Here is a 13,776-nt window from a genome sequence, read left to right as displayed (position 1 = left end):
CTCGCAGAGTGGAGAAACATGAATTCAATGTTTTTGTTTTGTGTGACCTCAGAAAAGTCAGTTAACTTCTCTATGCCTCAGTTATCTTTAAAATGGGGATTAAGACTGAGCCCTGTGTGGGACAGGAGCTGCGTCCAACCCGAATAGGTCTTAACTACCCCAGCAGTTAGTACAGTGTCTGGCACATAGTAAGTGCTTAACCAATACCACAATTATTATTAGGCAACTCAATCAATACTATTGTGGTGAGGGTTGGCACTGAGGCTATAAATGGGGCTTGGGTGGTGGTGGAGGTAGAGGGATGGGAGTCGGGCAGTCCCAGGTCTTCCGTTCATTTTGTGGTCCTAGATGAGAAAACTGACAGATGAGTACACGGCCTTGTTCTCCCTGAATGGATGGTGGATCGCTGAACAGGATCCGATGGCTTGGCCTCCCACTCCCAGGGTCAGGTTCATTCATTCATTTATTCATTCATTCAATTGTATTTATTAAGCACTTACTGTGTGCAGGGCACTGTATTAAATGCTTGGGAATGTATAATACGAAAATAAACAGTGACATTCTCTGCCCACAAGGAGCTCATAGTCTAGAGGAGGGGAGACAGCAATACAAATAAACAAAATTACAGATAAATACATTAGTGCTGTGGGGTTGGGCAGCGGGAGGGGGAAGAGCAAAGGGAGCAAGTCAGGGTGTTGCAGAAGGGGATGGGAATTGAGGAAAAGTGGGACTTAGTCTGGAAAGGCCTCTTGAAGGAGCTGTGCCTTCAATAAGGCTTTGAAGCAGGGGAGAGTCACTGTCTGTTGGATTTGAGGAGGGAGATTCTGGTTCAGGCGGGTCTGCCCCAGACTGCATGAGTCCACAAGGATGTTTGCTTCACAAATAGACTTAGAGTCCTGGCTGTTTGCCTGGCCTCACCGTGACCCTAAGGCAGGCTGGGCCGTGGGAATGACTGCTCGATTGCTGCCATTTCGGGTGCTGGGGGTGGGCGAGGGTGGGAGTGGGGGAGGGGGTGAGGTGCAGGGGAGGGAGAAACCAGGGTTCCACATTCTGAACTTCTGGGTTCCTAATGTAGCTATTCAGTTCATTCATTCATTCATTCAATCGTATTTGGAGATGCTTTGACTGATAGCTGACCTCAAAGGAGGAAGGTAGGGTAAATTGTATTCCACTAGCATTATCATCACCTACACTGTCTGCAGAATATTGTTCTGAGTGCTTATGGGGTACAAAGCACAGTACTGGGTGCCTATTACATCAGCCTCCTCAGGGATCACCATTTATTCATATTAATATCCATTTCCCCCTCTAGACAGTAACCTTGCTATAGGCAGGGCACATGTCTGCTAATTCTGTTGTATTGAACTGTTGTATTGTATTGTATTCTGTGCAGGGTGTGCAGAGCAATATACTGGATGCCTCAATAATAATAATGATGATGATGGCATTTGTTAAGCACTTACTATATGCCAGGTATTGTACTAAGCACTGGGGTGGATATAAGCAAATCGAGTTGGACACAGTCCCTTTCCCGTATAGGGCTCACAGTCTCAATCCCCATTTTACAGATGAGATTATGAGCTCGTTGTGGACAGGGAATGTGTCTGTTTATTGTTGTACTCTTCCAAGTGTTGTACAGTGCTTTGCACACAGTAAGTGCTCTATAAATACGATCGAATGAATGAGGTAACATTCATTCATTCATTCAATGGTATTTATTGAGCACTTCTTTGTGCACATCACTGTACTAAGCACTTGGAATATACAAATCGGCAGGCACAGAGAAGTGAAGTAACTTGCCCAAGGCCACACAGCCGAGAAATGGCAGAGCTGGGATTAGAACCCATGACCTTCTGACTCCCAGGTCCGTGCTCTATCCACTAGACCATGCTGCCCTTGTATGCAGAAAGCTGTATAATCAAACCCCACAATCCACATGAGATGTATTCTTTGAAAATGTGTATGTATCATGAATAAATGTTACCTTAGAGAATATTTTCCTATAAACTTCTGTGTTTTGAATTGGGATCTGTTCCAAAAACTCAAATAAAAATCAATCAATCGTATTTATTGAGCACTTACTGTGTACAGAGCACTGTATTAAGCCCTTGGGAGAGTACAATATTACAGAGTTGGGAGACATGTTCCCTGCCCAAAAGAAACTAATTGTCTAGAGAGAGAGACAAACATTAATATAAATAAATGAATTACAGATACATATGTAAGTCCTGTGGGCCTAAGGGTGGGGTGAATACAGGGTGTAAATCCAAATGCAAGAGTGATGCAGAAGGGTGAGGAATTAGAGGAAATAAGGACTTTATCAGGAGAAGCCTCTTGGAGGAGATGTGATTTTAAAGAAGGCTTTGAAGGTGGGGAGAGTGATGATCTGTCAGATATGAAGCAGGAAGGGAGTTCCAGGCCAGAGGCAGGATGTGGGTGAAGGTTTGGCAGTAAGATAGATGAGATCAAGGTACAGTGAGTAGGTTGGCATTAGAGGAGAGAAGTGAGCAGGCTGACAAGGTGATTGAGTGCTTTAAAGCCAATGATGAGGATTTTCTGTTTAGTGGGGAGGTAGATGGTCAACCACTAGAGGTTCTGAATAATAATGATGGTATTTGTTAAGTGCTTACTATGTGGCAAGCACTGTTCTAAGCGCTGAACACTGTCCTGTGAAGAAGTGGGGAAGCAAACTGATGTTTTTGTAGAAAAATAATGCTGGAAGCAGAGTGAAGTATGGACTGGAGTGGGGAGAGACAGGATGCAGGGAGGTCAATAAGGAGGTTGACAGGATTGAATAAGTAAAGATGGGATAGCTAGACTACTGTGTCAGCCTTCTCTCTGACCTCCCTTCCTCCTCTCTCGCCCCGCTCCGGTCTATTCTTCACTCCGCTGCCCGGCTCATCTTCCTGCAGAAACGATCTGGGCATGTCACTCCCCTTCTTAAACAACTCCAGTGGTTGCCTATCGACCTCCGCTCCAAACAAAAACTCCTCACTCTAGGCTTCAAGGCTCTCCATCACCTTGCCCCTTCCTACCTCTCCTCCCTTCTCTCTTTCTACCACCCACCCCGCACGCTCCGCTCCTCCGCCGCCCACCTCCTCGCCGTCCCTCGGTCTCGCCTATCCCGCCGTCGATCCCTGGGTCACGTCCTCCCGCGGTCCTGGAACGCCCTCCCTCCTCACCTCCGCCAAACTGATTCTCTTTCCCTCTTCAAAACCTTACTTAAAAATCACCTCCTCCAAGAGGCGTTCCCAGACTGAGCTCCTCTTCCCCCTCTACTCCCTCTGCCATCCCCCCTTTACCTCTCCGCAGCTAAAGCCTCATTTTCCCCTTTTCCCTCTGCTCCTCCACCTCTCCCTTCCCATCCCCACAGCACCGTACTCGTCCGCTCAACTGTATATATTTTCGTTACCCTATTTATTTTGTTAATGAATTGTACATCGCCTTGATTCTATTTAGTTGCCATTGTTTTTACGAGATGTTCTTCCCCTTGACGCTGTTTAGTGCCATTGTTCTTGTCTGTCCGTCTCCCCCGATTAGACTGTAAGCCCGTCAAACGGCAGGGACTGTCTCTATCTGTTGCCGACTTGTTCATCCCAAGCGCTTAGTACAGTGCTCTGCACATAGTAAGCGCTCAATAAATACTATTGAATGAATGAATGATAGGGCAAGTGCTTGAATGAATGTGGTAGTTTGGATGAAGAGGAATGGTTAGATTTTAGCAATGAACTGCCAGTGTTTGCTGACAGATTGAAAATTTAGGTTGAATGAAAGAAATGAGTTGAGGATAATGCCAAGATTACAGGCTTTTGAGATAGGGAGGATGGTGGTGATGTCTATAGTGATGTGAAAGTCATGGGGAGGGCAGGATTTGGGTGGGAAGATGAGGAGTTCTGCTTTGGACCTGTTAAGTTGGAGGTGTTGGTGGGACATCCAAGCCGCGATGTCCTGAAGGCAGGAGGAAATATGAGACTGTACAGAAGGAGAGAGATCAGGGCTGGAGATGTAGATTTAGGAATCATCCATATAGAGATGGCAGTTGAAACCCTAGAAGTGAATGAGTTCTCCAGGGGAGTGTGTGTATATGAGGAATAGAAGGGGACCCAGAACTGAATGACATGAAATAAAAATGAAATTCCTTTCTTTATATATTGTTTACTGTTACATCAAGCATCATTACAATATTGTATAATATTTATTAAAGCAATTCAAAGCATTATAATCACAACAGTAACTGAGGGGTTATATTATGATCATTAATCTTTGTAGGAGGTGCAAAAGTAGCTTATTTTGCTGACTGAGGTAGTAATTTTTCAACTTCAGTGAAACATTTGCTCAGTATAGATTGAGAAAGCCTTCTTCTTGTCTTCGAAAAGTACCTGGTAGCCAGCCAACTCTTTCTATACACTTCTTCACACCTCATCCATCAGGTCTTCTGCCATTTTTATAAATTCATCGGCTTCCTTTCATATTGATGTTACCCTTCTCAATCCCCAAATTTTTGCTAATGATGGAGAGACCGTAACTTTTTCAACTGGTTAGGCAACTTGCAATGGCCCCTAAAGTAATGGAGTCAAGCCACAATGGCTGTGTCCCTGGATTGCCTATGTTGTTGTGTAACCCAGGGTTTACTATCAAATCATAACAGCTGCATTCCCGGGTTGTATGTATTGTGTGTGGCTGTAACCTGAAGTATGGTATCACACTGAAGCAGTTGTATCCCTGGATTGTATGTATCATGAGTGGATGTAACTAGAAGTACAGTATCACACAAAAACAACTGTATTCCTGGGTCGTATGTATCATGGGGTGGCTGTAACTTGAGGCACAATATCACACCAAAGCAGTTATATCCCTGGGTTGTTTGTATCATGTGTGGATATATGTATGGATATGTGTATATATAGATATATGTATATGTGGATATATGTATGTGTGGGTTGTATGAGGTGACTGTAACTTGAGGTACAGTATCACACCAAAGCAGCTGTCTCCCCAGTTTGTATGTATCATGAGGTAGCTGTAACTTGAGATATAGTATCCCCCAAAGCAGCTGAATTCCTGGGTTGTATGTACAATGAGGTGGCTGTAGCCTAGGGTATGCCTGTCCCGACTACTTGCTTTTCAGATGTGGGAACTATCTGCCACTGGCTCAGCTCTCAGAAACCCCAGTGAATGAGGTGAGGCTGGAGGGGCTTAGAGGTGATGAAGGCAAGAGCCATTTTGGGCCAGGGTTACAGTCCTGAGAGCCTGGGCTCTAGACTGTAAGCTCGCTTTAGGCAGAGAACAGGTCTACCAACTCTGATGCAATGAGGCGGGCGGGGCTCCATCCGAGGACTCGGGGGGCCAGGTGGTCGGAGGATGAGCCGGGAAGAACTCCTCCGTCTCGCATCCCTTCCCCCCCAACCCCTTCTCTCTCGCACCCCCTCACCCCATCACCCCCTCCCTCATACACACCCCCATCCCTCTCACGTTGGAGAAGCATCGTGGCTTAGTGGAAAGAGCACAGGCTTGGGAGTCAGAGAACATGGGTTATAATCCCGACTCTGCCACTTGTCTGCTGTGTGGGCTTAGGCAAGCCACTTCACTTCTCTGTGCCTCAGTTACCTCATCTGTAAATGAGGATTAAGACTGTGAGCCCCATGTGGGACAACTTGATTACCTTGTACCTATCCCAGCACTTAGAACAGTGCCTGGCACATAGTAAGCACTTAAATACTATTATCATCATCAACTCTGTTGTGCTTTCCCAAGTGCTTAATACAGTGCTCTGCACACTATAGGTGCTCAATAAATACCATTGATTGATTGGGGTTCTGTCTGAGAGGGACCCCTAGGGGATTCTGGAAGAGGGAGAGAGGAAGGAAAAGGGGGATTGGATTGGGGTCTGGGTGGGGTGGGGAGGTGGGGCTCTCTGCTTGCTCCTCCCTCTAATCTGTCACTCCTTACCCACTGACTCCCCAGTTTACACTATTTGTTCCTGCCAAGCTCACCCCCTTACCTTGCCCACTCTCTGCTCTCGCACCTCCAATCTCTCACTGTTCCTCCTGCCTATAATTCCCTTCTCCCTCAAATCCACCAGGCCTCACCCTAACCTGTCCCCAGAGTCTCACGGAGGGCTTTTCTTACTAAATTTCCTGCTTCCACATCAAATTAGTCTCCTTAGCACTGGAGTAGAGGTCTGTTCATCTAATTACCTCTTCTTTTTTTATCATTTGGATCAATGATTTTACCCTTTTCCTATTGCATGTTTGGTGGTTTATGTCTGCTTGTCTCCCCCGTTAGGTGGTAAACTCCTCGAGGGTAGGAAACATATCTATTATTCAAATAGGTTCTCAAGTGCCCAGTAGAGTGCTCTGCATGCAGTTTTCTTTCATTCATTCATCATAGAATAGTATTTATTGAGCACCTATAGTGTGCAGAGTTCTGTACTAAGCATCTCCTATTTGCAGAGTGCTGTATGGGATGTTGATTGCATGCAGAGAACTGTACTAAACAGCTGAGGTGAAAAAGAATGCTGTACTGAGTATCTACATTGTCTAGAGTACTGCATGCAGAGCACTGTACTGGGTTCCTGTTGAGATCAAAGCACTAATACTTGTCACCTGCTATGTGCAGAACCCCAAGCAGGCTTCATTAAATTCTGTGTGATGAGTTCCTGGGACAGGACATGCAGAACTGGGCAGCTGCCATTTACCAAGTGCTGGGGGTTGGAGACAATCAATCAGAACAGACAGTCCCTGTCCCACAGGGGCTTGCAGTCTAAGAGGGAAGGAGAACAAGTATTTAATCCCCATTTTACATAAAAGGAAATCGAGGCATAGGCAGGCTAGTCCCAAGTTTCCCAGCAGGTAAGTGTGACAGAGCCAGCGTTGGAACCCAAGTCTTCTGACTCCCCGTTGTGCTCTTTCCACTAGGCCATGCTGCTTCCCATCGTCTCTCATACCATGAAACTCCCCAGCCATTTTGCTCCCTGCCCACTGAATGCCACCGATTTCCATTCATATCTCTCCCCAAGGTAGATTATCTGGTGGCCCTGGGCAAGTCACTCACCCTCTCTGGGTCTCAGGCTCACGTGCAGTAGCTTGAGGAGTCCCAGGCCCCGGATCCGTCGGGAGAGTCAGACGTGAGATCTGGTAGTGAGCTGAGAAGCAGGGAGGCTCCTGGTGTGACTCCTCTGAGCATCATGCAGGCAGCTGGAGGGAGTAGAGCGCCTCCTTCTGGAAACCACTGAGGAAGCAGCAAGCCCTCCCTGGTACCCATTTTTCTAAAGGAACATTCAGTCCATATCTCTCCACTCCTTAATAACCTCCAGTGGTTGCCCATTCATCTCCATCTCAAATAGAAATTCCTAATCATCTGCTTTAAAGGACCTAATCAGCTGACCCTTTCCTATCTCACTCTGCTGATCTCCTGCAATCCAGCCTGCACAATTCACTTCTCTAGCCAACCTCCTCACTGTACCTTGATCTCATCTGTCTCACTGTTGATCACTCATCCATGACCTCCCTCTGGCCTGGAACTCCTTCCCCCTTCATATCCGACAAGCCATCATTCTCCCCATCTTCAAACACTTACTAAAATCACATTTCTTCTAAGAGGTCTTACTTGACTAAGTCCTAACTTCCCCTATTCATCCTCCTTTCTGTTTTGCCTGTGCACTTCAGTTGTACCCCTTAAGCAATTTAATTCTCACATCCTTCCCAGCCCCACAGCACTTACGTTCATATCCTTATACTCTACCATTTCCTATCTGTAATTTATTTTAATATCTGTCTCCCTCTCTAGACTGTAAGCTTCTTATGGACAGATATCGTGCCGACCAATTCTGCTGTATTGTACTCTTCCAAGCTCTGAGAGAAGCAGCATGGCATAGTGTATAGAGCAGAAGGAGCTGGGCTCTAATCCAGGCTCCCCCACTTGTCTGCTGTGTGACCTTGGGCAAATCACTTCATTCATTCAGTAGTATTTATTGAGAGCTTACTATGTGCAGAGCACTGTACTAAGCACTTGGAAAGTCACTTCACTTCTCTATGACTCAGCTACCTCATCTGTTAGGTGGGGATTGAAATTGGAAGCCCCATGTGGGACAGGGACTTGTGTCCAACCTGATATGCTTGTATTCACCCTTGTGCTTGGTACAGTGCCTGGCACATAGTAAGTACTTAAAAAATTACACAATTATTATTATTTCTCTGCACACAGTAAGCACTCTATAAATAGCATTGATTGATTGATTCCCCATTGTCCCTGGAGTGGGACCCAAGAAGCTCTGTCCTTTCCAGGGCTGCTCAGGGATGTTTTACCTCCCCTTCCTCCCCCCCCCCCCCACCCACCTCCAGCAGCGGTCCAGCCACGTGGAACAGTGAAACAGCCAGCAGGACCATGACACTGCAGCTGGAGGAGAAGTCATAGTCTGGGAGTCAGGAGACCTGGGTTTAGTCCCTCTCTGCTTCTGGCCTGTCACCATGTTTAGCCACAGTCATTCAATCTCTCTGGACTGAGGGCCTGGAGGTGGCCAGGTCACTACTGTTCTGGGATTGGATTGGGTTGAGCCAGAAGGGGAGGGGGCAAACCTTTGCCGAGGCTTTGGTGGGTTGCTGGGGAGACCAAAAGCAATGCACTGACTGGGGGCTGAGTGAGGCTGGAGTGAAGCACCACAGTTCCGGCTTCTCTCAGCCCAGCGCTTCCTGTCAGTACACCCTGCCACCTCAGTTTCCCCCACCTCAGGAGGGCCCTCTTTGCTGCCGGGGCCCTGGGCCAGGCTGGACCACTCCACTGGCCCCTGGGCACCGACTGGCTTGGGAGTGTCAACTCTTTCACTTGGAGATATGGGAGAGGAGGTCTGGGCTGGGGACAGACAACTGGACAGATGGATGAGGACCCAGCCTAACCCCAGACTGTGGCCTCCATCTGCTCCCACGCCCCTCTGCTCCATGGGTCAGACGAAGATCTTGCCGCTGTGATTGACGGCATTACCAGACAGTATTAGACGAAAATAGTCAGATCTAACTTTGTCTGGTAAGACACCAATCAGCAGGCACCTCCACGCCGCCAGCGTCGACTCCTGCCCCCCAACTCGGTCCCTGGTGCTTCCAGGGATCCTCTCTGGCCCCCCCTCCTCCAGTAGGACCCCAAAGGGGAGCGGTAGGATGCTGGTTAAATTCTTCCCTTCTGGACCTCGAACACCCTGCCTTCTCTGCATCCCAGAAGTAGGGGGACAAGCTCAGTTTCAGGAGACCAGGAGTACTGCCCCAGTCTGGTGGTTCTCACCCTAATGTCTGGTGTCTGGTTTCCGGGGAGGGGAAGGGGGAGAGGAGATGAGTTGCTCCACTGATCTGGCTCAAACTCTAAAAAGGGTTGGAGTTCCCTGTGGCCAGTTAATCAGTAACCGGAACCTGATCTGGCTAGACCCTTCCCCACCCCTAGCCCCACCTTCCGTCCCTGTCTGCAACTCTCCCCCCACCTTATTCCCCCCCCAAACCCCAAACACACACACACACTGGCCTGGGAAAAGTTCTTCTTCCTGCTCCAGATGGGAATTGTCTGGGCCAACTCGGGCACAGGAAGGTTCTGGGGAGGCTGGTTCTATGAACAAACATTCACATTGGCCCACACACAAACACATAGACACATAACATAACTACACACAGAAACACACTGGACCTGACACACAAACATACACTCAGAGACACGCACACATATATAATAATGTTGGTATTTGTTAAGCACTTATTATGTGCAGAGCACTGTTCTAAGGGCTGGGGTAGATACAGGGTAATCAGGTTGTCCCATGTGAGGCTCACAGTTAATCCCCATTTTACAGATGAGGTAACTGAGGCACAGAGAAGTTGTGACTTGCCCAAAGTCACACAGCTGACAAGTGGCAGAGCCGGGAGTCGAACCCATGACCTCTGACTCCCAAGCCCGGGCTCTTTCCACTGAGCCACGCTGCTATATACAAATATACATATATATATATATATATATGTGTGTGTGTGTGTGTGTATGTATACATACATACCCAACCCATACACTCCAGTCCACACAGGTGTGCACAAGCACCTGGTACACACACACACACACACACACACACACCCCCTCATACACACACATGATTATACACATACTTGCTCACTCATATACTCATGTATCCATAAATACACATACACACAAAAATGATTTGATACATACATTTTCTCTTATACAAAATGTACACACACACTTGAAAGCTTTGCCTCCAAAAGCAGGTTTAGGAGTGGTTTTGCTTTGGGCCTGGGGGCTGTGGAGGAGGGAGGGGGTTGTTTACAGGTTTTGAGGCAGGGCCCAAGGTCCAGGACCCGGGGTATTCAGAAAAGCTGGGAGAGCTCTACTGCTTCCCTAAAGAAACCCTGCTGCAGGCTAAATGGGAGCTGGACTGAGGGAGTGGGGTGGGAGCAGAGGGGGAGGAGGGTGGGAGGGAGGAAAGGAGAATGAAAGAGTTCAGCTGGAACCAGCTCTATAGTGGGAGAGCTTCTCCTTTGCCTTCCAGTGGGAAATGCCTTAGAAATTAACTGTGGTTCCAGGGGTGGGGTGGGGGTGGTCTTGACCTGAATGCCAGTGGGAACCCGAAAGGCAACTGGCTTAACCGTTCCTTCCAGGAGCCTAGGGGTGGTGCCCCCATGTCTACTGGAAAATGAATGTCCAGTTCAGCCGAGTTCCTCCCGGCCCAGGTGCACCATGAGCCAGCGCTGCCCCCTTCCCCTCTCTCAAGATGCCCCTGGAGCTCTCCACCCCTTTCCTGAGCTGCCCTGGCACCCCAGCTTTAGGGCTGGGGCCAGCACCAGGGGTTGGGGAGTGGGGGGCAGAAGGAGGCAGGAAGAGAGGCTGGGTGGTGTTTTCAGAAGACTTTGGTAACAGCTAAGCACCAATGCACTACCAGCCTGGTGCCAGCCCCTGTACCGGCTGGACCCTGTGGCTGGGAAGCAGGTTGGGAACGGTTGGTCTCTTTGTCCGGGAACAAAGGAACCAGCTTCTCCGGCTAGGAAATCCTACCCTCGTGGTGGTGAAAGGGAGAGGCTTCCCGCCAGAGTCCCTCACAATGGGTGGGGGTCTCTGCAGGGGGTAGAGGAGCTGGGGATTTCCAGGCTCCAGAGCAACTAATCCCCATGGGGGTTGAGCCCTCCCCCAGTAGGGGGTTCAGCCTTCATTGGCTTCCCGAGGAGGGCAGGGGTTACACTGGACAGTTGAGTCCTTAAAATTATGGGGGCCAGGGGTCGGGGGGGGTTCTCCCAGACTGAGAACTAACTGTGAAATTTTAAGGGCAGCTCCAACTGGGCACCAGGGAAATTGGGGCCTTGGAAATTCCAATCCTGATTATTATTATATTGTTAATTATTATTGTTATTATAATATTTGTTAAGTGCTTACTGTGTGTCAAGAACTGTTTTAAATGCTGACATATATACAAATTTATCAGGTTGGACACAGTCCCTGTCCCACATGGGGCTCACAGACGAAGTAGGAGGGAGAACAGGTATTTAATCCCCATTTTACGCATGAGCAAGATGAAGCACAGAGAAGTGAAGTGACTTCCCCAGGGTCCCACAACAAGCAACTGGCAGACCCAAGATTAAAACCTGGTTTCTTTGACTCCCAGGCCCATGCTCTTTCCGCTTAGTCATGCAGCAGTTGATGGTTGATTCCTTCTCTGAAGGGGCTACTGGACTGCAGTGGGGGGCCGCTCCATCCCAGGAGTAACAAACTCCCCTGGATGGACTCAGCCCTCCGGGGACCCCTCTTGACTGGCCATGTCCATGGGCTCCAGCCCCAAGCCCCGGAGGCAGAAGCTATGCTAATACAGCCAGATCCGCACTATCTCCAGACTCTCAGCCTGGACCACCCAGCCCAGATCCTCAGCTTAGAATCCCCTGTCCAGACCCTTGGCCAGCTCTCCCATCTGGATGATCTCTCCAGGTGCTCGTAGAGGATTGGTCCTTCCTTGAACATCGTTACCAGACAGTGTTAGAGTAGATCCCAAATCCAGCACTGTCTAGTAAGATGCCCACGGAGGACCACAGTTGGCACCAAGCTGGCATATCAGAGATCTCCACAGCCTCCCCAGCTCCTTCTCCCTCTTCTCCCCAGCTCCCTGTCTGGGTGATACCAGACAGCAGAAGCCTCCACTGCCCATTCCCTCTGACCGTGAGTCATTCCTGTGGGAGTGTGGCCGAAAACTGAGCCAGGCTGGGGACCGTGACCCCCAAAGGTCAGGCCACCAGGAACGCACAGGAAGGGATTGGGCTGGGGGTGGGGCCCCGGCTAAGGACTCTATCCCGGAGATCCGGTCCGTCCTGTTGGGAGAATCAGCGTGAGTCTGTAGGAACTGTGGCGCTCCCCGGTTACCCCCATCCCCAGACCACAGGAACGGTCAATGGCATGGATCTAAAACTCAGGAAATACAGGTTTTGGAGCCTGAGATTTGGGAGGATTGGTTGTCTTTATACTGTTGCACTAGTGCAGTATGGATTGATCACATTCAGATTGGAGATCGTATTATGGGACAGGTAATAATAATAATAATGTTGGTATTTGTTAAGCGCTTACTATGTGCAGAGCACTGTTCTAAGCGCTGGGGTAAACACAGGGGAAGCAGGTTGTCCCACGTGGGGCTCACAGTCTTCATCCCCATTTTACAGATGAGGGAACTGAGGCACAGAGAAGTTAAGTGACTTGCCCACAGTCACACAGCTGACAAGTGGCAGAGCTGGGATTCGAACTCATGAGCCCTGACTCCAAAGCCCATGCTCTTTCCACTGCGCCACGCTGCTTCTCAGCGTGAAGTAGTGAACGGTAGTGAAGTAAGGCCATTGTGAACAGTCCTGAAGCCCAGCCAGTCCAGGACTCTAACCCTGACAAAGGCACCAAGAGATTTGGTGGGTATTGGTTGTCCTTTTGGACCCCCGCCCTCATGGCTGACCACTGACTCTCCCTTCACTATCCCTGACTTTCCCCAGAGTGATCCAGCATGGACCACCCCACCCCCTAACTCTCCCTGCACCACCCAGTGACTCACATGACCATACAACACCTCGGACTCTCCCCCAATGATCCAGCATTGACCTCTCCTCTGCGGGTCTATGCCAATTCCCTTTGGAGCTAGCGATGGCGAAACAGGAAGCAGAAAGCTTCCCTACTTTGCTGCCAGAGGGAATTCACATCCAGATAATCTGAGTTGGCCAGGGCCCTGGTCTCTGTCCCTTCTGATAAAAGGGACCCCCTGCCCAGTCTGGAAGGTGTGCAAGAGGGCGACCAAATAGTGAAACACGCCCCTGGCTGCGCCTGTGGGAGCGGCTTCGATTGTAGCCTGCAGTGAGCGGGAGGGAAAAGGCCTCTCCCCTGCGGCATTTCCCAAGGGACAAGGCTGAGCTAGGGAGACTCAGAAACAAAAAGAAAACAGCAAGAAACGCTAGCCCACAGGCTTCCCCATCCAACTTGGAAACCTCGTCACACATGCAGGATTCTTGCTCCGGTCATCCCAAGCAGACGGTTGCCCCAAAGGGCCTCCCACCTACATGAGGCCTGGACAGCCCGTTTCCTGCCCCCAGTATAAGTGTATCTCTTCTGTGCACGGGAAGGCTCTATAGGACTCCATGCTATTAGGGAGGGTTGGGGACTACACCCTCCTCCTCCCCTGGATGGAGACCCACTGTGACTCGAGGCCACCCCTGCCCACCTGCCTGCCAACTAGTAACCCGCCAGGTCACCCTCCAGCTGGCCCCACTGCAGGACCGTCCA

The 13,776-nt window shown here is 49.4% G+C and overlaps 3 non-coding genes across 3 annotated transcripts; all 3 read right to left on the bottom strand.

Annotated features, from left to right (window-relative positions):
- Positions 1 to 8,614: 8,614 nt before the first annotated feature.
- Positions 8,615 to 8,708, bottom strand: MIR1349 (microRNA mir-1349). Its single transcript, NR_034702.1, has one exon. It is a non-coding gene; the product is annotated as a microRNA mir-1349 (primary transcript).
- Positions 8,709 to 8,942: 234 nt separating this feature from the next.
- On the bottom strand, positions 8,943 to 9,054 carry MIR429 (microRNA mir-429). The gene has a single exon (NR_034819.1). It is a non-coding gene; the product is annotated as a microRNA mir-429 (primary transcript).
- A 2,903-nt stretch (positions 9,055 to 11,957) lies between these two features.
- MIR200A (microRNA mir-200a) lies at positions 11,958 to 12,071 on the bottom strand. Its single transcript, NR_034703.1, has one exon. It is a non-coding gene; the product is annotated as a microRNA mir-200a (primary transcript).
- Positions 12,072 to 13,776: the final 1,705 nt, after the last annotated feature.

Source organism: Ornithorhynchus anatinus, chromosome 5, assembly GCF_004115215.2.
Source record: "Ornithorhynchus anatinus isolate Pmale09 chromosome 5, mOrnAna1.pri.v4, whole genome shotgun sequence".
In the NCBI taxonomy this organism is placed as follows: domain Eukaryota; kingdom Metazoa; phylum Chordata; class Mammalia; order Monotremata; family Ornithorhynchidae; genus Ornithorhynchus; species Ornithorhynchus anatinus.
This window is presented reverse-complemented; position numbering and strand designations above follow the sequence as displayed.